This window comes from Anopheles moucheti, chromosome 3 (assembly GCF_943734755.1).
Source record: "Anopheles moucheti chromosome 3, idAnoMoucSN_F20_07, whole genome shotgun sequence".
NCBI lineage: Eukaryota > Metazoa > Arthropoda > Insecta > Diptera > Culicidae > Anopheles > Anopheles moucheti.
The window spans coordinates 89,125,419-89,149,342 of record NC_069141.1 but is presented as its reverse complement, the minus strand read 5'-3'; positions in this window follow the sequence as shown (position 1 = coordinate 89,149,342).

Here is a 23,924-nt window from a genome sequence, read left to right as displayed (position 1 = left end):
TATGCCTCAGCAACGACCAACGAGCAGATTGCAACCGAAACGATCCAATTTCTTCGTTCTCGGTCCCGAAAAAAAAACCCGACCACCACCAGCACCCGACGGCGGTGGCGATGAATTTAGATTAGTGAGCGAAATGAGCAAGCAAACAGCCGAATCCGTGCTTGACACAACTTCATCTCCGCCCATTGTCCCCCAGACAAGGAAGCACGGGAAAGAAATGCTCGAAAAGCACAACACAAATGGATGGATACGGGATAATAAAAGCACCACATCACCGAGGATTGCGATGCGCGCACACATTTTGAATGAAAAGCAAAAATAAATAATGCAACCCGGAGCTGGGGCTCATTTCGGAACCCGGCCGAGGTCCGTTTCTCTGCTGTGTGTTGTTTGTCACTCTGGGGGGACGGAGGGGGGCGTATGAGTTTCCTCGCTTTGTTTTTCCGGGTTTTAGTCCGGGCAAGGTTTATCGGGAACTAAAGTTCGAACTAAGAAAAATAACGTCTGCCCGGTTTGGCCGGTAAACAAGCAGCAAAATGCCCCAAAAGCCCATCGTTCCGAGTGGCCAACGATCGATAAGACGGTACTACGAAAACTTTGTGTGTTGTTTGTCGAGGCATCGAGCGAGATATGCCATCGGCATGTGCGAGCGCGTTTATACGACGAGGTATAGCTGATAATCCTCTCCAGGTAAAGTGCCTACCGGTTTGTGGGCCCAAAATGGAGCCATTATTGTTCTGGTGTTGTTCGTGTGCCAAAAGAACCCCTTTTTTCGTTGGGTTTGGGCATGGAGGTGTTAGGGGGCGGTCGGTACATGGCGATTTAAGACTTATTGTGGTTGGATACTGCAAAAACCCCGCGGAAATAAACTGCTTTGTGCAGGTCGAAAAAGTAGTTGTAGTCTTTATTAACGGCATTTCATTGCACCTTAAAACCTGGCTATGAATTTTGTAGACAGTTCGTGCGAATTATTTATTGGGCATGACTCGTTTCATCAGCAAGTTTATCTCTGCACTCATGGATGGTCATTTGTAGTGCCTTTTTTGTGCCGCACTTGTGGTGCAGGGTTAAGTGGAAGTAAAACAATATTTACGACACCGTTAATAAATTTAATGCGTTAAGCAAATTGCATGCATTTAGGCGTTTTATAATGAGCTTTTAAAGCTTAGAAAAATAATATTATTCCACTGACACAGAAGATGTAATGAATTCTTTGTTTCAAATGAAGCACCTTCAAGTACACAGTATACTGAACAAATCAATGTCCTAAGAGATTCTATAGTGTACTCCAAACTTTTTTGGAACAGAAAGCTTTCTAAGGTAGATTGCATTACTTTCCAGCTGGCAACTTCGCCCAACGCCATCAATTACAAACGGTTGCAGCACCGACCGAAAAAAAGAGCTTTACGAAACAAACAAACAAATAACAGCAAAACACAATGCAGAAAATTACAATCTCGCAAATGAAATTTGCACCCAAAAGTGAAACATGAGGTTTTGATCACGACCGGCTGACAGATACAAGAGGAATTGGCAACAAAACAACAGTTAAACAAAAAACACACCACCCAAGAGCTGTTTCAAAGCGAAAGATAGAACAAACAAACAGCCAAGAGCAGCAGCAACAACCAAAAAAATGCAATGAAAAACATCATCTACAAAATGTAACGCCGAAAGGGCGAGTTTCACCCGCAAGTCCGCGTGTCGGCGAAATGCAGGGCAACTAAAGCACAAACGCTAAAGGAACGGTGGTCGATGAAGGGAAAAAAAAACCCACTCGCCCAGTACGGTAACCGCTCAAATTCCAACATCTACTTTAGATGATAGCGGACCGTTGCACAAGGACGACCAGATACGACCCAAAAGAGGCCAGCAGCAGCAAAACCGTGGTAAAACAACGGAGAAAAACATCAAACCCCGTAGCAAGGCAAGGACCAGCGCTACACACGCCGCCCGAACATTGGCCAACATTAGCTGGAGCACTCGTTTCATAGCCAGCACAGCTGGGCAGGCCAATGATCGGGTAGTCGGGTATGAAAGGTGACCGGGGGAGGCGGGTGACAAGGGCAGCAATGTCCTGGTTGTAAAAACGAAGACAGACCGAGCCGATATGCCGGGAATGTTACGGCCATTGTGAACCAAAATGGATGGCAAACGACGATGGGGAGATGGAGGAAGGAAAAAAAAGAGGAATACTTGAGTCGCCCCCTTGCTAATGTCCCTTTCCGATGGCACAGTTCCGCTGATCAGTCGGCGCTGCCTGCTGCTGCCTCTCTATTGTGCCTTGTGCATGATGGCACGATTTTCCAACAGGACGACTACGACATAACGTGACCGTTTCGCAGCGAACTCACGGGGGCGCTCTACCGAACAAAAAAGGAAAAAACACACACAGGACCCCCGAAAATGTCGTGAAAGCGTGCGGAGCGCGGCAGATGGAGGTGGGGGCAGAACGAAGTGCGGCATGGAAGTGAGTAAATCCCTGGCAGTAAATCCAGGTCAGCACGCCGTTATGCATCGTCCGTTTTTTGGGTTTCGGGCTGCTACGGGCTGCAGAGAAGAGCGATTGAGCAAGAACCAGGCAAGGGCCAGCATAATGCTTCCCCGAAACACAGGCCCTACATGCAGCGATGTGCGATGTGGAATGCGTTTTGCGACTGTTCGACCCTATCAACACACACACTCATACTCACACACACTCACAGACACACACACGCATGCTTCGTCAAGAGGGGTTCTTGTCTGGGGGAAAGCTTCATGGAGGCGCCTGGTGCCTGGTCGATCGAGTAAAGCGGAAAGATAAACCCAAAAATCCTACAGCACGGTCGTACACGCGGGATTGTCCGGGGCTTGTGGGCTCCCCTTGCTCATCGTCCTGTCCGGCCAATCCCCTGCCATCATGGGGTGTGGGTGTGAAGCGTAAACAGTGTACAGCGAGCCTTTGCAACGTTTCAGATTTACGAGAGCAACGCGCAGAGGACCCGCCTTGCGGATGGTTTGTACGGTCGGTTTGATAAACGGCATTGTCTTGCAATGCGACAGTTTGTAGCCACTGCATCCGTTCGCTTTTGTGGCTTGGTGAAAGGTACACGGGACGGATGCGCGTTTATTCGCCAACCAAGCGACCTTTGTCCGTAGCTGGTTCTTCCCTCGCATACACACACCGACACATGCAGTGGACCATAATGAGGAAAGTGGCCCCACGGTCTGTTGCGGTGTTGTTTACACTTCGCTGCTCCTTTCAATCTTCACAAATCACGAATTGTGGCCACCGTTGCAAACGTTGTGTCAAATTGTTTTGCTGAGCCTTTTTCCTGAACACCGAGTGACAAGCCATTTTATCCATGCCACCCAGTCGGTTGGGTTCCCTCGTTTTCCCTGCTTTATTACCGCCCACGTTCATCCTAATCTTAATCGTCTGACTTTACAATCCACCGCAAAAACTCGGAGTGCAAGCGACGCCGTGGTACGAAGCGTGAAGCGGCGGTCCGATCCGATAAGAAGCTTTTGGGTGGAAGCGCGACGGGCAGGATACTTATTTGACCTAAGCTCTTGACTCGTGCTCGACCTCGTTGGATGATTTGCACACACAAATTTTCCGGCACCGGCAAATGCAACGGGCTGTGGGACGACATTTTGTAATTCAAATTACGGCCAAAGACGATGCTCGCGACCAAACGAACTAACCATCATGGTGGTAAAACATGCTCATAACTTGGCTTGTACCTTCAGATATCAAAGGAATCTTTCTTTTTGTGGTGATGTTCAGCTTGTTGGCGTGGTTTCTTTGAGCCCCGAAAGGCAGTAACAGCCGTGGGGTACATTTTTATTAAGCATTGCCTTGTGGTTTAATGGAGGATTTGTGCTGCAATATCTTTAAAGTTATTTAGACTTTTTTTCCTCATTCTCCACAGTTTATTCTAAAACAGGTCCAAATTTTGGACAATAAGGGTCAAAGAGACTCGAGAGTTAAAAACCAATTACCAGTTACCCCAATGACCTATTATTTGGTTGCTTAATTGACAGTGGCCAGTACATCTTTGACTGGATTTAAACCATTCTTCAGCTAAATAAAGCAGGAAGAATTTATTGAATGTTATGATTCCCTGCTGAGGAAGAGATATTAGCAAATAGATGATCTAATATGTTGTAGAAAAAGCTTACCTTAATAGTCAGTCCAGCCATTTCGGGCATCCACTAGTAGGTTGAAATTTTGTTTCCGCGCTCGTTCGGAAATGCCCACACCGCTACAATGATGTTCTTTCTACCTCCGGCGATTCAACTACAGCTCCTTCAAATACACACGATCTGACGCACTATCTAGCCGCGGACAATCTTCAACACTAACCATTCACAAACGGACACACGCACTACGCACACGAACCACTTCAATCCGTTGAATTATTAAACACAAATACTTTGTTCTTCCCTTGCTGGCGTCATTTACTTAAGAACCCTCAATCCTTTCTCACGACAACACACTCAAACACCTTCACGAACACTTTAAATTAGTAAATCGAATTCAAAATTTGGAGAACCAATCATTTGGCGGCTTACAGAGGGAGACCTTTACGGGGGAGCATATGGGACAACAAGGAAACGTCCCGCTTTTTACACCCGACGACACGCATAAACACTGGGACTATTTTTTCGGCGGGAGGCTTTCCAAAGCTACAGCACCGCTATTGTACTTCTTCTGTCACTCTACACCGAACACGATCAATCTATTTCCTAATGTTTTCGGGACACAAAGCGGTCCGAGTCATACAATTATCATCGCACTTTGTTTCACTATATTCCACCACACACTCCTCATACGCGTTTCATTGCGAAGAAGCAAAAGACGACTTATAACGGCTCACACCTGCAATTAGGGTTCGGAGAGAAAGAAATGCATATAACAAAACATACCCAGACAGTGTAAATTCCAACTGGAGATAACAGCAGTACTCGGCCAGTAGCACCGAAAACGCTTTAAGAAGAAAAGCAGCGAATGTCACCGTGCTTGAGAACCGTTGTCGGTTCGATTGTTCCATACACCACCGTTGGACCAACAGTGCCAGACACCCTGTGGGTCACCACAGCAGCGCTGTCACGTTGTCGTCCAACTGTGAAAAGCGTCCCACTTTGGTCAGCCACGCCGAGTGACAAGTGGAAAAACTATTTATCACCCCAATCCGGTCACCATCCCCCCTCCCAGCACAACTCCACTTCCCCCACCACAACCGTCCGATATTCCCCGTTTGAAAGTTTTATTTCAACTGTTTGCACTTTTCGCCTTTTTTTCCCCGTCCTTTGTGTTGTAGCACTCGTTCACTGACTCGTTTGATCATTGTTACATTGTCACACTGCCACTTTGACTTGATCATTCCTCCAGCTGGCTAGCGTGCTTCCTTCGCCCTCGCTGGATGACGTTTCTTAAGGGCGTATTTGTGCAGCTTCACGACCCGTACGACAATTGGATGTTGCTGCATGCCTTCCCTCCCCTGTTGCGGGCGACGCAAGAAAGGCCAACGGATAAAAGGAACATCAAATTTTGTTCCCGATTCCGGTACTGCTTCTTAACAGCCCGCTTGAGTGATGACGATAGGAATCTCCCATGGCGAAAGCACGTCGGTTTATGCTCCTTCCTTTCCCTTCATTGCATTGGACTGGCGTTGGCAGCAGAGAGAAATCTAAAACGGAGGGCAAAAAAAAACCCCCAGTACTACAGCTGCGCGATCGATGCCATTCATTTCCGTCCGTTGAACGGTCCCGCAGCTGTCAGTTTGGAGCTGGCAGCACTTCCGGCTCCGGGCCACCGGACAATGCCGATTGCAGCTGGCTGGCCCTTTGCTTTCGAGGGGTTTGATCTTTTTACTTTTGCTCCACTGTGGACTGTGTCGAGTTAACAGCATCACCCGAAGGGCAAATGGACCAACTAGAGACGACAACTTGGACGACGTCGACGACGAATCGTATCGCCGTTATCGGAGCCTTATCTTCTTATCGTTCGAGCGGAATGGGTTGAAAATGGAAAATCCTTCCGGCCGGAGGATTGTGCCAAAGCTTTCTATCCCTTTCGCCGTGCTGCGCTGTGTTATTGTTTCGCATTTTATTATCCTCCCGTCGCTTGGCTTGCTGCTGCTTCGCTCGACCTCCACACGTAGAGGGTCCTCGTTCGTGTTTTTTTTTCTCGTCTTCAGCAGGATAAGGTTTCTTATCCCGCGTCCGTGCCTGCAAGCGGTCCGTTCTGGTTCGTTTGTTTGAAGTGTTTTCTTATGTCGGTATTGTTGTGGATGCGGCCAGCAAAACCAGGCGTAGCACAATCACGCTGCCAGATTGCGTGGGGCCGTGACCAGGAAAAAATAGTTTTTTTTTTATTCCTGGAAGCGATGGATTCAACTGTCGGATTGAATTGTACGAGAAAGGGATTTTGTACTCTCGCCTTGGAATGTCCTCCTTAAGTACGTTTAATCATGTCTCACTATCGGGGATAGAGCCTGGTGCGCCATTTGCCAACGACTTTCTGTCAACGGGAGAAAAGCAAAAGAAAGGAGATTGTTAGTAAATGCCCGTACAATAAGCTCTCACTTCCGCTCGTCTGCTCTCTCGTCAAAGATGAAATGATTGTACGAAGAAAATAGAAAATTAATATACTACACTGCACACAAGGGAAACGATAATGCTAGTTCCCATCCCGTTTGATGTTAAATGGTCGCTTTGAGTGATATTTCCGTCACTGAATAGCGCCGATAAGAAAATATCCGTAACGACACGATCCGTTGGCATCGCCGCTTCCGGGGCTAGTTAGACGAACTGCGGAAAACAATGGCACAAAATTGGATTGCGAAATAATGATCGATGCATAAATGCAATTACATTGATGGAATTTGAGCTTCTCATTCGTCGTGGGACGATCTATACTCCAACGATGTACACAGAAGCCGATGGAAGATAGTTCGAACGACATTCGCAAAACAAAAGAGCGATTGTGTGAAATTGAAACAGATGAAGCGATTGAAATCGACGCTAAAAAGCATTCACAGAGACTATTACCGATTTCTTCACGTGGAAACAGCAACGTGTCATGCCAAGGCTTTGAAGTGGTATTGCAATTTCTGCAGAAATGTTTACAAGCTTCAGGTCTAGCTAGATCGCTGTTAAATCATTCGTAATGTGCTCTAGCTCGGAAGCAAACTTTTTCTTCATACAACATTTTCTTTTAATAGCTCTGCTGCATTATTACAGTACAATCACAGCTTCGCCCACGTCCATTTAGGCAACTTTGCCAACAAAGACCCACTCAAGAATGAAAATTACTCCGGCTAACTTTTACAACGAGGCCAACACAACAGGGCTACCTCATCAGTGCCGGAAATCATTCGAAGCGAATGGTGAAACAAGTTTCGAATACCTCTGAACCGGTCGCTAGCGCTTTGGTCAGTGCTGTTAAAATAGCATTGCTTAAATAATTCGTTATCAGCAGCACCTATTTTCACCGTGGTGCACCACCTCCACCTCAGCGAAAAAGTTACACTGCCAGCACGTGGGGCTCTCATCCGTGGGTCAAATCTCAAACCGCCGAACAGATAATACACCAATCCCCCTTCCCCATTCACTATCCCCCGAAAAAGCGAACGGATGCGCCCACCGGATGCCGGGGGTTTCAGGAGCGAAATATTTCTGCGCGCTCTGTAAATTGTGCATCGCACTGTTAATGATAAGTTATTTATGGACGGTATTTGCACTGTGTGTTGTTTTATTTTATTTTCTATCCTCTTGATGCTGATGCTGGTGTATGGGGCAGGCTGAAGGAGCAGGGCGGTTTAGGTGCTTTGTTTATTTGGCTAAACACTGACACCGGTTTCAGGGGGGGCCAAATCGTGTGCCAAAGCGCCCAGTGTATAATGCCAATTCTGGTGGAAACATGATCTCTGCCTGCGGGTAAGAGCTCAGCTTCCGGAAGACAGCAGTACCGGAGGCACATTCCACTGTGCAGGGAGAAGATTAAGTGTCCGGTTCAGTGAGTTTTCGGGTGTGAATGATGGCGTGTAAAATTTTGCCCACTCAGTAATGTGCATTCAGATGTGTTGAATTTTTGGGCGAGCGGTGTGTCTACACACCGAGAGAATTAAGGTAGGAAAAATAAAATGCCTCAATTTGAGCAAAGTTTATGAAAGTTTGGAAAACATTTTAAAAATGTTTTAAATAAAATAAACCTAACGTAAAGCAACTTGTAAAGCGCTTTGCATAAATTGAGGCTGATTTGTAAAGTTCACAGGACTAAAACGCCTACATTTATGCAATTAATAAAACATTCCCCCTACAGTTATGCAATTGATGTAGCAACATAACATTATGATTTTATCTAATCTTAAGCATAATCAGCCTTTTTTACACAACAACCTTTTAGAGGATGTTTGAATGTGCTCGTTTACCCCGTACAAACCATTAGCTGTCCGTGACACGTTGCTGTTGTTTGGTTCCAGCCACGCATGATCGTCTGTTAAAAGGTTTTCCTATCTCAGCACAGAGTTGAGCATGAAACTCTTCTTCTGTACACGTGTCAAAACAAGTTTCCAATCAGTTGCCCAATTCATGATTTGTATTGACAAATTTCAGTACCAAATTTGTGACTTTCCGGACAACAAAAACCGCTTTCCCTCAGCCGAATTCTTCAGCTTGGATTTCCTTCACGCCCAAAGTAAAAATGTTCCCAAACACACAACTTGAATAGAGGGCATCGATTAAAATGAAAGAAAATCTTCGCATCTCGCTGATGGGGGACCAAAGTCACGCCGGAGCTTGCCAAATAAAGCGACCCGGCTATAAAAAAATCTTTTCGAATGGAGCGACATGACCGAGAACAGGAAAGTGAGCGACAAAAAAGAAACACGCCTATCGGTTCGACAAATTACTCGACACAAAGTCAACGCACGTTCCGTTCATCACTCACTCCCGGGGCGTAAGGTTAGGGGGTTCCGTTACAAGCGCCGGTGCCTTGTTTTCGCGCCGCATCGCCAAAACCTAAGCGTGTAATCCACCGTATTTCCATGCTGGAATGCCAAGCGCACTAACTAACTTCATTGAAGCTTGAAGAAAGTTGGTCCACAAGGCACTATCGTTGCAGTACGGTTAGAGGCCAACACAGGGAAGCAGACAGAGGCAAAGTTTCCGCCCTTATCCGCGTAGATAATTGCTCGATCGAGAACGAGGAAGGAAAGCGCGTGACAACGAACGAGATGTCCTTTGGGCGCGATGGCCGTTGGGGAATTGGACCATTCGCATGCGTTCCGTGTAGGTCACGTACTGGAAATCCCCAACCCAGGGCCCTTCGAGAGGTAGGAGAAATGACTTAAAAAAGAAGAGAAAAAAACCCAATCGCGACATACAATCACTATCCTCTAGCAAACCGACAAAAGCTCCACATAACACCACTACGTGATATTCTTCACGGTTAGGTCCAGAAGAGGGAAAAAAGAACCGAATTTCTAAATGGCACAATCAATTCTTCCGTGTATTCGGTTGCGGGAACACCTAGCACTATCTTGTTCCACAAACAAAAACCACCGAATAGATCGTGCCGAAAACGAATCACTACCACCGCTCGAACGGAGGAAGACCCAATAAATCGCCCAGGTTGCAGGGGGCCATTATATTTAAGCCCATAATCACCGACCGAACTGTTGTCGTTTTATTCTCTTCTTGCTTTTTACCAGATTGTCCCCCTGAAAGTTCCTCTGATTTAGATAATTCTTCTCCGCTCAATATTCGCGATTGGAAGATTGGTTTCGTGTTTATCTAGAGTTAACATTGTTCCGCCCCCGTCCGCGTTAGGGGGAGCAAACGCGTCCAATTATTCTTGAGCTTAATTGTGAAAAATGTCCCACCCAGGGTGCTCTGGTGGGTGCTCCAAAAGGTTTGCCCTGTCTGTGTGTGTGTCCCGGCATTGGATGCAATGGTGGAAAGAAATATTGTAGCACTCATTACGGCTACGAGTGGTGCCCGAGGTGCCCGTTTTTCTATATAAGCCATCGCTTGTTTACTTCCCTGAACGTAGCAAGGCCAACGAAGGGACGATTGCCGTGCCGCACTAATTGGCCACCGGCGGTCAGGGTTTTGGGAAAGCTCGGAACAACCCGCGATTCGGTTGGCATGATTTTTCGACGATAATTTGCGATAAGCAGCACGTAGACGGTCATGAATTAGAACACAGAACCCCACGTGCCCTTCGGAGCCATTTTCCAGAGACCGGGAATCCAGCACAGGAATCCTAATTGGGTGTTGCTACATGGTAACACTGCAAATAACCTTGGGCGTTGGTGACCAAACAGGGGGCTCTAGCGTGTGATGGCAACATTTTCCACTCATAATTACAGCTTCGAACTGAGCTGAGCCAGAGCACTCGGAAAGGTCGGATCGGGTGGCATTTGATTGAAAATTATAATTGGGGATGATTGATTTCGACATTTACTGAAACAATCACCCGATTGAATGATAATCAAACAGTTCCAAGTACGGTTTTAATTTCGTAAAGATCACTGTTTCAATAACAGCCAAACCAACACACAAGCTCACACACGTCGAAAAACAAGCCGGCCGAAAGAAGGCTCTTTAAAAATGGATTCAGTTTTAAAATGCATTTCGCACACATCATCCCCAGTTTGTTTGCACCGCTTTGTTTAACGCACAATCAATCACGACAATGGACGTGTAGGATCCACTTTAAATGAGCCGCATTTTAAATGCTGCAATGCGTTATTTAACTGACCGGCCCTCCGGTTCAGCCCTGTGACGTGGTAAGGTGTACGCATCATCGCGAGATGTCGCGATGCACCGCGTCAGCCGAGTCCTGCCTGCGCTGAATGTGAATGACACATTTTTATGCTCATTAAAAAATGCACAACTCATTTCGCTCACGCACCGCGGCCAGGGTAGATCAATTACTATTCTATGCATAATGCAACAGCTCCATCTCTCTGGTGCGGCGGCCCCTTCTGATGCTTGCTGTTGCCACCCTTCGGTGCTTCCGGGTTGGGTCTGTCTTGTTGCAGTGCCGGTTTATGATTGAAGCGGTGCATATTACCTTTTTTTGCGGTGCGAAACATGAGATTCGACGTGATATACCAACGGCAAACCGTTGTGACCAGGTGGAATGAGTCGCACCAGTCAACGATGGCATCGATACCGAAACAATAACGCAAAGAAATCGATCTGTTTGAATTGTCGGATTGAGATGAAAGAAAAATAAAGTGTTTGTTAATTGTTGCCATTATCTTTCTGTGGGGAGGGGGCATATCTCTCCATTTCACACAGACACCGGCTCATATTGCAGGGTACACAGATTGGCATATTTAAAACCTGCATTAGGTATTCAAGCACGTTCAGTTATCATATTTTACATTTTTATTTTATCCTTTTTAGCACTGTGACACAGTTAAGTTGCTTGCATTTAACTGAGTATGAAACAAAGAAAAATCTCCTAATGAGTAAATTATGTCCCGGTAATTGCATACCTTTGGGCTTTTCATCAATCTGCAGCACAAACCGCCTACAAGTAGGCAATCATGCAGAGTGAAATCATCACTTTTTACGAAACCGTATACCCCGAGTAAGCTCAAACAACCGATTTTGTGCACCCAAAGCAAACGAAAAAGCACTGCCGGTATACATTCCCGCAGGTTTGCACAAACATTGGTCACAGAACGCAGAACATCGGGATTTATGACAATTTGTGAACCGCCGGCACAGGCAAAGGTGCAGTCCCGTGTACCTTCCCCGGGAGTGTGATTCAACTCTTTGCGCCTATTTATTTATTCGTGCTTCGAGCAGCTGCACTGAAACAAATAAATAAATAAACACCACCGGTCCCACAACAATCGTCTCCCGGTGCCGGTACACTGCTGATCATTATTGCGATGATGTTGTGAGTTTAAATTTCATTCCGTTTTAATGTTGTTTGTCGCATTCACCACAATTTCCAGCCGATTGCATGCGAGTGTGTCTGTTGTGAAAAGTGTTTTTTTTTATTTATTATTCTACTATGTTTGTCCCTAAAATGATATCCCAGTTCCCCGCCCCTGGTGGGATGTTATCAGACAAGAACTCATCAATGTTGACCAGTTGGTTCGGTTATTCCGCAACTTTTGTTAAGCAAACAAGGTTTCACACTAATGAAAATAGAACTACCATCAAATACAAATCCCCACGAGTGACATTTCGCCCAAAAAAAAAAAACAAGCAACCACCGTATTTGTGGTGCTTATGTCCACCGTTTAAAAAGCAATATTGGAACTTTAGAATCAACAAACCTTGGGTCGCCCATGGATGCGGTTGCAGAAGACACGGTAGCTTTTCCATCATCAAGCTCTGGTAGTTGAGGAAACAATTTTATACCATCGTGTCTTACCTCATCTTACACCACTTGCAGCGTTCGACTGAATCGACAACCCTGTCGCGCCAGGAGCATGCCAAGCGCGGGAAAGCTCATCCCTGCCGCGGTGGAAACTATTTCAATTATTTCTGCTTTGAATGGTCCGAAACCGACGGAAAATGGTTCATCGTGTCATCCTCAGCCTGTGGTTCATCATGGAACCCCACCGTGTACATCCTCAGCCTGTCGATTGTTCATTGGAACGGAAATTGTGTTAATAAGTGTACCTTTGCGGAGTAGAATCGCTCCAGCAGGTGGTAAACTATCATCCCGAACGTCCAGTTTTCCGCCAGCAGCAACCATTGCCTTATCGGTGTATTATTTGCTCCATTCTTGCCCCGGGGCAGCTTCATTTACGTCGTGATCGAACGTGATCGAAACGAGGAAATAACTTCGATGACCGGCCACAACTTTGTTTGAGCGTGAATTTATCGGACCATTTGTTGACCACCATTTGAAGACGGTACCTGAGTTCGTGCCATATTTCTCACAGTGTCCATTAGACGTTTCGGACTATTGGGGAGGGGGATTTGCATCTTCATTGTTTGATTTGCCTTAAGCGAACTAGCATTTTGTTCGCTGAAATATCCATAAAATCAAAGGTGGAAACAAAGAAAAATGCTTGTTGAACGAGACGAAACATATTGAATGTAATTTTTCTGTTCAAATATGTGCATCAAACAAGCAAAACTTTATTGCTAAAAAGAGTAATGAAAATGGGAAAAAAACGCCTGAAGTTATACTATCAACAAAACAAAAGCGTCTTACTTCTAACCAATTAGAGTTGTCTAGCGATCATCCTGTCTGTTTGTTTCCAGAATCGTAAATCATTATTGATACTTAGTCTAATTTTCCTAATTGCCAGAACAGTCGCTAAGTAACGAGAATTGATTATTCCTAAAAATCTTCCCGAAGCGCTGTTGTTATCGCTGCACGTAATCATTATTTGTGAGATGACCATTAGGGATGATTTGTTTATCATTGCCTTCCTTGAAGGATGAATATTACTAGCCAAACAAAGAATTACAAAATCAACCAACACCAAATGCTATCGCCACCCTGCGCTAACTATCCGACAGTATAAATCATGTCAAACGATCGGCATAAACACTTCCCCGGATTAGACGGACCAATAAAGTAGCATCGAGAGAAGCCGGGGAACCGGGGATCGTTGTCCGTATGTCTCAATTTATTTAATCGTGCGGATTAATCCCAAAACGGTCGCTTAATGGTTCCTCAAATTTGCCAAAACCCATCGAACAACCGTCGTGCGGATCGGATGCATGCGGAAAAAGAACACACCATATCCCATCGACATACACAATTTGTCTGCACCGGGCATCCAATTGACGTGCCCAATGGTACGGTGTTGGAGTTTGTTTGGACAGCAACAGCGAACAAACGAGCACAGCCATAAATCATCAAATAAATGCATAACCACAGCAGCGCCGGACCAAGATGAAATGCGATCGTTTTTAAGCACTTTGGCAGATCAAGAAGAAGCTCACCATATTCATCCATATTTTATTTACAATCCACTCTCTTGTGGAGTCAGTGGAGCGGTGCCGATTGGGAAGGGAGACTGGTAGCGCTGTGTATATTTTATCACCCATGTTTTGTACCACAAGGACATCGAGTGGAGGGACGAGAGCGTTGACTGGTGCCATTGCATCAGTCACTTGGTTGCAAAAGGACTGCCGTCCTGTGGAGTAAACATCATTCCGAGAGCTCATAACTCTACCATCATCTTCAGTTCCAGTGATCGTCATATACCGGAATATCGCACTCAAGGCAACGGCTTGGTCCCGGTAACTGGCGTGTCACCATCCAACACGCGAACGCGAACTGGAAGAATGGGTGCAAAAAGCAAATGGTTCTCACTTTTAAAGAAACCATCATGTCCGTCGTAGTGGAACGGGCCATTGCAACAACAGCACACACACACAAGAAAAAACTCTTCCCAAAAGGACTGACTTCCTTCCGTTTGGTACGAGGTTCGATTTAAAACATTTCATCTTAATGCTTTTCCCCGTCACCGACTGGCTTGGGACAGTTTTCCCGCGGTAGAGTTCTTATATAGCCCATATATGGATGAGAACGAGCAGCCCATTCTTATGGCTTTTAGTGGCAGACCCACTCATGCTCTTGTGCTTGCCTGGGAATGAATTCCTTGAGCGACATTTTTTTTTTGCACCCTCGTGCTTTCCACACATCCGGAATTCTCTGTTATGATCATTATGGTTGCTATTGCTAGAGCTTCCACTGTCTGTGGGACGGGACTTCCCACAGGGGCAGCATCCGAACGGAAAGGGGTTGGCATGGCCATTAGCATCATTTTGATGATATGAAGCAATTGCTTTCGGTTGGCGAAGAAGACAGGCACAGGAGGGCATTAAAATGGCCGCTTGTCAGACGCCGGTTGTGGCTAATGTCATCGCGGTGTATCGTCGTCCATAGAGAGCGTCAAGTTCCCTCGCCGGTAGGTGCACACACATTTATCTTCTTGACTTTCCCGTGGACGTTTTCTGGTCTTCCTGTTCCGGGGGGGCTCTAGCAGCCAACCACCGGTATGCGCCCCACCTACCCCAGCCGTGCCCTCTAATGCAGTTACCGTTTCGTGCGAAATTCGCCCCGCTGACTACGGGCAAGTAATTGAGCAGAAATTGAGAACGTTTCCCATCCGTACCAGAACCGATATGAAGTACTTTGGACGCAAGTGTACCGTAAACGCCGTGGTGTGCAACACCACTCGTCTGCTGGCGCGTTCTTCCATGTCCAAGACACTCAACTATTCCGCCAGTCAGTTGCAGAGCTTTCCCCGGGCTGGAAGGATTGCCATTTCCAGAACACCGGCACTGCCATCGACCCATGACTTGCCTCCGACGCTATGATGAAGCTGAACCCTAGAATAAACTGCCCCAAACAGGGGCCTGGCGGTTGAACGGCGGGTTGGACGCGGATGTTCACTTCAATTTCACTAATTTATGGCCATTTCTGCCCCATGCTTTCGGTGGTGCTTCCGACCATCCGACGGGCCAATCGATCGCCTCCCGGGCACGCTCACTGGAACCGACACACGGCCAGCACGGGAGAAGGTTTCTTCACTTCAGCCCAACCGGCTGGGCGTAACAAATATATCTTATTTTAATCAGTTTTGCTCCTCGCGCGCGAACTCATTGATTCTCGCTTCTGGGTGTGTGGTGAGTGTGCTGTTCTGCTGGGGGCATCCGTATCCTTCGCTTCGCACCGAAGGACGGCGAGGGCACGTGGCAGCGCTGGAGTTGGAAACAACATTTCCAATATTGTTTTCGACATTTCCCTTCCAATATATCAATTGGCCGTTTCGGGTGCGGGACGTGAGCTGTCCCGGGGCTTTTATTTTCGGACGGCTCAACTCGTCCGAATCCGGAGTGTGGAAAGCATGCCTTCCCGGGCATTGTGCCGTGAACCATTTCCCAGACGAATACTTTAGCTCTTCCGGAGGTCATTTATGTTCTGACGAGAGTTTATGTGTGTGTGTGTGCGTGGAGGTTGAAAGGATACGTTGGGGGAAAACGGATAGAAATGTTAATCGAAGTGATTGTCTGAACTCACCAGACTTTCAATAGACACTTAATGATTGTGTGATTTTATTCTTTACGGTGAAAGCACTAAAATTGCATAACAAGTTACGGGTAGCACACTAACTTTACTTTAATTCGTCGTTGTGAGCAAGAATTTGGAATCGGATGAATCAGCTTGAAGTTTATTGTGCTCGTAATCCAATGGCTGCTTGGTATACATGGAGCATTCTGCGCTGGTATGGAGTAAGTTGTGAGTTCAAGTCTTAATCTTCCCCCAAATTCCAAAGAAATCTTTTTCAACTCCTACAGCTATATAAAATTCACTTCAATAACAGTGCTAAGCAGATAGAAGCTATTTTAGTATTACCAACCTATCGTTGTCATACCAAAACTCGTGACAATCGAAAATAGATTTAAATTCGCAAACTCTTTCTCTCCAGTAAAATACACACTTTCACACATACACTTAGAACTGATCGGTTTTATTATACGTGAGAAAGCGTCCGGAAATCTTGCAGAACGCCGCGAGCACACTTGTGTGTGTCATTCTTATAAAAAGAGGTTGATGCTGCAGCCAGCATGGTGTGGTCTTGGCCGGCAAAATCTTGTTCCAAATTCAGCTCACTCGCGCTGTGCTAAATTTCCTGCCCGACTTCCGGTCAATGTGAAAATCACAGAATAAAATGGAGCTCCGAATGGGGAGGGGGCAAACGTTTTTCGCGAGAACCAACCCACCAGCTTCATTGTTCGCATTTTGGTGTGCTGCAAGCTCTTGCCCTAGCTTCATTTGGTATTCATAAAGGCAAACTCCGGACCCGGGTTGTCCTCGGCGAGAAAACCGTCCGATAATAAGCTTTCCAACTGCTATTTCAAAGGCCTGGCAGACATTCGGGTAGAATCTTCGCGATTGCATCTGAACGTTCCGCGGTCGTGCTGAAGCGAACCGTTGCGCTCAGATGGACCAACGGAAGAGCCCGGATCCTAGGAATTGCTCCGTGGAGCATTTGTGTACGATTGTGCTAAGAGTGCGGTTTCGCAAGCGGACGCCCCGGAAAGAATGCGGATCCTATTTCAATCTTTCGGCCATATTCCGGTCAACTTATGAACGGGCACTGGTTCAAATGGGAGCATAAGCAGCGAAGGAAGCATAATCATAGCAAAACCCGAAATGCTCACAAGGAAACGCTTCTTACGCGTACGCGAGCTTTTGTGCGAGAAATGATTTCCTCCCCGACCGAAGGTTTTTACGCTTTTGCTTTTCGTGTACAAAAAGCTATGGAAATGAAGGGAGGGAGATTTTTTTTTGTTGATTTCCTCTTCGGGAGTGTACTCTTTTTCCACAGACTTTACCTTTAAGTCTTCAAAGACTTCTTCGGGTCGGCTTTCCGCCCACCCACTTCCGGTGCGCGGTTGTTTGTATAGGCCAACCAAAGTCGAGCATTACTAACCTTCTTGGAGTGTTGAATCCTTCGTAGGACCCAACCAAACTCTTCTAGACGGTGAGCAGGTCCACCTGACCGCTGAAACTAGCAACAGCAAAAGCTGCTCTTCATCATAGAGCAACGGAGCCCGCTCGCAGCCTACAATAAAATAATAATGTATGTAATCCCCGAAAAAAGGGGTTTTGTTCGGTGCCATCTGATAAACAAAGTGGCCAAAATAGAACCGCCTGGCGTCCTATGGCTGGCAGCTCCACGGTAACAGCTTGTGACGATACTGCTGGACGAAAGTTTTATCGTCTGCGGGCTAGGAATAAACAAACACCACCGCCAGGACGAGTTGCGAACGGGGGGAGGGGATATCGTTTGTATGCGCACACGGCTTCCCAACACTAGCCACTCTCCGTTTAATAAAGATATCCGACCAAGGCGGACTGCAATTATACTGAAAGGGTACTAAAATTTCCGCTTCGTTTCGTTTACCCCTGATTGAGGGCGAGGGCAACAGCGTGTATTGAAATGTTATCAATTACGCTAATAGGCTAGCGCATCTCTTCACCCCCGAATACAAGGCTGCCATTCGGCATGGCATCGTGTACACCACCACGATTGAAGTGAATTTTCTATTACCCTTTTTTGTATTTTATTTTTATCCACCAAACCTCGAGTGGCCCTTAACTGGTGGGCTAAATGTAACCATAAACAACAGACCGTCCATGCTTAAAATGCCAGATAAGAAACTTTACACCGTGCTTTGGGGAGCTGTGGTAAGCACTATTTTTGCTACCTATTTATTACGAGCCATTAGCGCCGCGAGCCCTTTTTTAGGGATGGGCCAACATTCGTAACCGATCATCGGTAAACGATTTCAACGGGCGCTTCGAAGAAGTCGTTAGTGGAGTCGTAAACACTAGAAGCGTTTGCCTGGCTGGCGAAGCACTGGCGTGGCAATTGGCAGACGGCAGCCATCGTACCTTTCGGCAGATGGTAGAGTGAGCATAAAATTTAAAAGCGGCATTATTGACAGTGAAAACAAAAATGGCAGTGTCGTTGAACTTGTAAAGTGTCCGGGTAATGAGCGGGAGGATTTATTTTCGCCATTGAAAGCTCTGAGCCGGAAGAGTTGAATGCAGTTTATTCTGTTGACTTTCCTTTAACGGCGGTGGTGTTGGAAACAGTCATCGAAAATAATTTTTAAAAAAGTGAGGAAGTCATTTGCTTAGTACATTTTACACACACAATCATCGATACTTTACTAAGGACTATTGAGCAATATTTAACTATAAAAGTCAAGCAAAAGATTTTGCAATTCATTTTCAGGATACATTTAGGTGTTCTAAACGTTTATACGCTGTATGAAAGTAACTCCATATTTATGCTTTTTCATTAAGACTAATTGACTAATATAACAAATTTCACATCAATGTAGATGTATAAATATCAGATTCAGATTCCTGAAAAAATGAAATTGACACAGTTCCGCACACAAACTGAAACCATGCGTGTAAACGACTTAGTCGTTACAAAGTTTATCGAAGTGTATGCAAAACAATTAGTGTGAGCTGCATTCATCGTACCTCCCTTAAACATCAATTACAAAATTCTTGCAATTCTAACACAATCACTGACTTTCCGGTATGTTCTGATTTGATGGGAAAACAATTAATGTGATCAACTTTCATTCCGCTTGGAAGTTTGAAATGTATTTTGCATACAGTCTGGAATTTGTAATTCCCATTTCCAATTTTCCAAAAAAATATGCAGCATTTTCCGGTTGTGTTAGTTTTAGCATTCTTTTATTTTACCAAGCTGCACACTGTACGTATCATGTAAGCCTAAATGTATGCAATCAAAATTTTGCAGAAATTCCAGTGGCAGATCCAAATCAATAAACGTTCTCTAGTGGATTTGGCAAAACAAAACCAAAAACTGAATGCATTACCACAAAATCCACTGGGCAAAATTCGCTTACTATCGAGATAACTCACTTTTGCATCGATTCACACGAAACCGAAACGCCGGCAATCCGGTTTTCCATCTACCCCAATCACACACACACGCGCGCGGGCGCTAGTGCAGCACGGTAATTGGAAGTGATCTGAGTGGTAATTGGGCCAAGTGGCAACGAGAAGATACTTAATTCAAAAGTCATTATCGTATGCACATAAAATTTCCCAATAGTGGGGTTTGTAGTGCACGGGCGGAGGTTTGGCGAAAACAGGGGCGAAGGAACAGGTGTTTCTGTAATGAGGCTCCCATCGGAAGTTCCTAAGCACTTCCGGCAGCAGCTCAGTAGTTGGTCTGATCGGAGGCTGGATGCCGAAATCCTGCCGAAACTCGTCGATGGAAACGCTGGAAGGAAAGGAGGTATGCACACATACACAAAACCGCGCACATACAGTGTCACAAATGCCGTGGGAAATTAACCACACGCTAGTGGCTCAATCCCCTTACGAGCGAAAGGCTCGCATGCAGCACAACTCCCCATCCGAAGCAATAAATTAGTGAATTCGAAGTAAATAAAGCTTAAATGAAATCATTTTTACCCATTGCGTTTCTAGCGACCGGCTACATGGCTACCATTTTCCACTGCCTTCTCCCCCTCACAAAGCGTGTCACTATCTACATACACTAACTAACTACCGAATTAGTTCCCTTCGTAGCCCTTCGCTTTCGTGCTGTAATGACGCGAACAAATAAAATTTATTCCAACACAATTTATTTGCTAAAAACTTTGTCAAGCTTTGCCGCATCGTGCTTCCGGCGCCCCGAGCAAAGCGGTGCGTAAAGCAACGAAGCATACAGGCGTTACGGCTGTTAGCTCGAGGCTTACAACGGCGGGCCCACCTGAATATGCTGAATGTCCCATTGATGCGCGGCACGCTCCTAATCTCCTTACCGTGCCGAGCAAACGCTAATCAATAATTTTACCGGCGTTGCTGTAAGCTGCATGAAGGTGGTCTAGGCAATTCACGTTGGAGCTTCACCTCGTTTGCAGGGAATCCCGTAGCATGGTGTGTACCGCACACCAGAGAACGACCGAAGCGGTCTCTTTTTCGAAAAACCCGCCCGGAAGCCGCATAATTTTAATTCAATCTAGAACCCAGCTTGAGCGAGCACTCTTCCGGGTGGAGAAGGGATTGGAATATTCCCATCCGCCCCCGATGGCCATAGACTAAGGCAGCGAGGTGGTGACAGGCTCGACGGCTTGCACAATTTAGCGACTACCTCGATAAATAATTAAACATGCTAATAAACTTTTCCAATAATTCGTCAGCAACAACAGCTTCCAGCGAAGGGTGGCGCCGCTACGCCTCGGGGAATGGTAGACCAGCCTCCACCTAATATCGACCACCTGTTTTCCGGGAACCGTTCGTCACACTCGGCGTTCGATCGAGTTCGGGCTAATCGAAGGACTGATGATGGAAAAGTTATTACCGGTTGTTAAAGCATCCACAAGGCGCATGGCCAGGCGTGACTTCATTTTATTTGCTGTGCCCGAAACAACGGAGTCCAACATTTTATGAAGCAATTCGAATATTTGCATCCCAAAGCGGAGGGCGCTGGGAAAATGGAAATAAAATAAATATTGCACACCCCCGGGATTTCGTCCCCCGACTTCCCAGTTCAAACGCTCAAAATGCAAAATTAACGGCCGCTAAACAGCACCAACCAAATGGTTCGATAATGAACGGCACAATTTGTCGATTTATTAGCGTGGACAGAGCGCATTAAAATGTTGCACGCGATGCATTTATGCACAGTTTTTTTCCTTCTTTCATTGTACAGTAAGTGCATCAATTAATGAACCTTAATTAAAGATTGTCCGCTGATGATAAATTAGCGCGTCGCTCTGTGTGAATCAGCAGAGACATACACGCGTACATGCGCAATACAATAGACGGGCAATAAGTGTCATTTACGCTCATTAAGATGGCAATCGTAGATTGTCAGCGTTTTAATTAAATTTACTTAAATCGACTCCATTTGTCGGCTTCTACCGCTGTGTTTTATTTATTAAGAATGAGGTTAGGGAATTGTCTCGTTATCATTTACAAGTTCACGGATTGGTGATATGCGGGTTTTTAACCGTTCCACATCGACCGAGGGCGGAGGTTTGCATCTTGACACAATCTTGTCTATTGTTTGTAAATGTTCTGTTGGAGAGGTTTTGCCCCAGACACGTGCTCGCGAAACGATGTAGTAATCGCATCCGTCATTATCGTTGTCTGTGGGTGATAATTTCAAGTGTCTCTTTTTACTATTTGTCCTTATATCACTAGATTAGATACTTCAAAAGGGAATGATCTCTTCGTAAAGCTGGATGTTGGTGAGTACTTTGCCGTTATCACACAACCGTTGCATTACACATTCAATTCCGAAAACGAGGTGTATGTCATGGGGACCGAAGCGTTCATTATTGTTGTTTTTCATGACAACAAACAGCAAGAGTCATGCGAATTGATCGGTGCCAGTGGGAATCGTTTACCTTATTGTGGAATAATTCCCAATTTATGTTCTAGCAAATGAAACTGAGTGATCGAAACTCGTCTAAATCGTTAACTCACATATAAACCAGTAGACAGAAAACCATGTTATTACAATATAGCCTAATTCTTGTTCATTTAAATCATGAGTCGACTCTCAGCTTATTTATGAATCAGGCTCGCTCATTCTCACTTTATCTCACTTCGTTTTCTCCCCGTCTATAGATAACGCGATAATGAGCTGTCTATTGCTGTGTTTAGTGATGTTCTTATATGAGCTGTGATTTTGATAAGGTACCGGTAACTAGCAGCAAGAATGTGTATTGTCCCACACCCACGTGTTTTGAGATGAATTCTATTATCTACATACCAGTGAGGGAAAAAAATACTCCATTCGACCGTAATGCCATGCCGACCGGTTTAGTAATGTGATGCAACAATGCACATTTCGTAGTGCATCATTGGAGCTACGGCAACAACAACTCAAACACAAACACAATTTGAAAGCATATGATCGTCACACACCAATGCACACAGCACGCAAAAAATGCACACCTCGATCGTCGTCGCAAACCGGTCATGCGCCGTCACGCACACACTTACACAACACGCAGCGTCTATCAAACAATCGATCAAAGCACAACACGCACGCATTCGGAGGTCGCTCTAACAAGCGCGCCACGCATTCACGATATGACCTACAAAGCTTCACGAAAGTAATCGAAATATCACGCACGGAATTCACTTCTTTACACTGGAAAAGAAATGCTTCCAAATTTGATGCTTCTGTTACCTCGGACCGATCAATCGAAGATGGCGACAAATCAACCATCCAAGTAACGCGGATGCTGATCGTAGAGTGACAGCTGGGCACCTAGGTGAGATTCTCGCTCCACCAAACCAGAGCGTGACAAGAGAAAACACCGTACCGCTCTGTCGCTCTCACGATTGCACAATCTGCTTCAGTGCTTCTCAAGCTGTAACTCTGTGCTTTAAATCTGTAGCATTCCCCAGCGCTAGCGAAACTATAGGAACATTTTCAAAATGACTGGCTTTTAATAGAAATTGCGGCTGCTTGATGAGTGCGACAAAAACAGTGGACGGAAAACCTCGTAAGTAAAACTCATCTCACCACGGAATGAGATGCGCGAGTCGTAATGATTACATGGATGTGCGTTTACGAACCGTAAGCAGCGTAAGGAAGATTCTGCCGCGTTATCACCCACCATTGCGCTCCGTAATAAATGTGTTTCATTATTCTGGTTACGTTTTTATGGTCGCGAAAACGAGGCAACAAAATCTTGCTGCTCCGACCGAATTCCGCCCGCCAGACGACATTAACTCCGATGCCATCGGGCTGGTTGTTAGTTTTCTTTTTACGACGCTACGAAAATAGACACCGTATCCCGTCTTCCCGGTTCTGATTACGAAAACACTCAAAAATTTGTTGCTCATGAATTACCAGCAACAGAAAATGCTGCTGAAGGAGTTGTGTAAATAAGCACCCATATCGCGAAGGAAACCAGCAACACCACGCTGCCAACTAGTCGAACATTTCGAAACGCCCCATCCCCATCCAAGACGCCTTTGCTATAGTTACCGTGGCTCGCTAGTAACGCTTGTCTCGGGTTGACAGGATGCGTCAAACGTTAGTTTACTCCAAAATCAATTTTCAGTTATTTCTGCCTCTTTCAGCAAAGTCTGTGCGGATTATTTTAGTGGACCGTGTTGATTGAAGCACTTCAAACAATCCCATCCATTCTGGTAACACGATTAAGTGCTGTATTTTTATGTCTTGAAAAAACCGAGGGATCCATTCGCGGATTGTGCGTCCCTAGGTCACTCAAATTGCGTACCAATAAATGTGACGAAGAACAGGCGAAGAAAAAAAACAGAAAACATCGCAGTGAGGACGGCCTGTACGCAATCAAAACAAAACCCAACTGGTCGGCTGCAGGCAGGTTTGATTTTAATCTAATAAAATTGCTGCCTGCCTGAACGTATACTGGTCAGCGGTGTA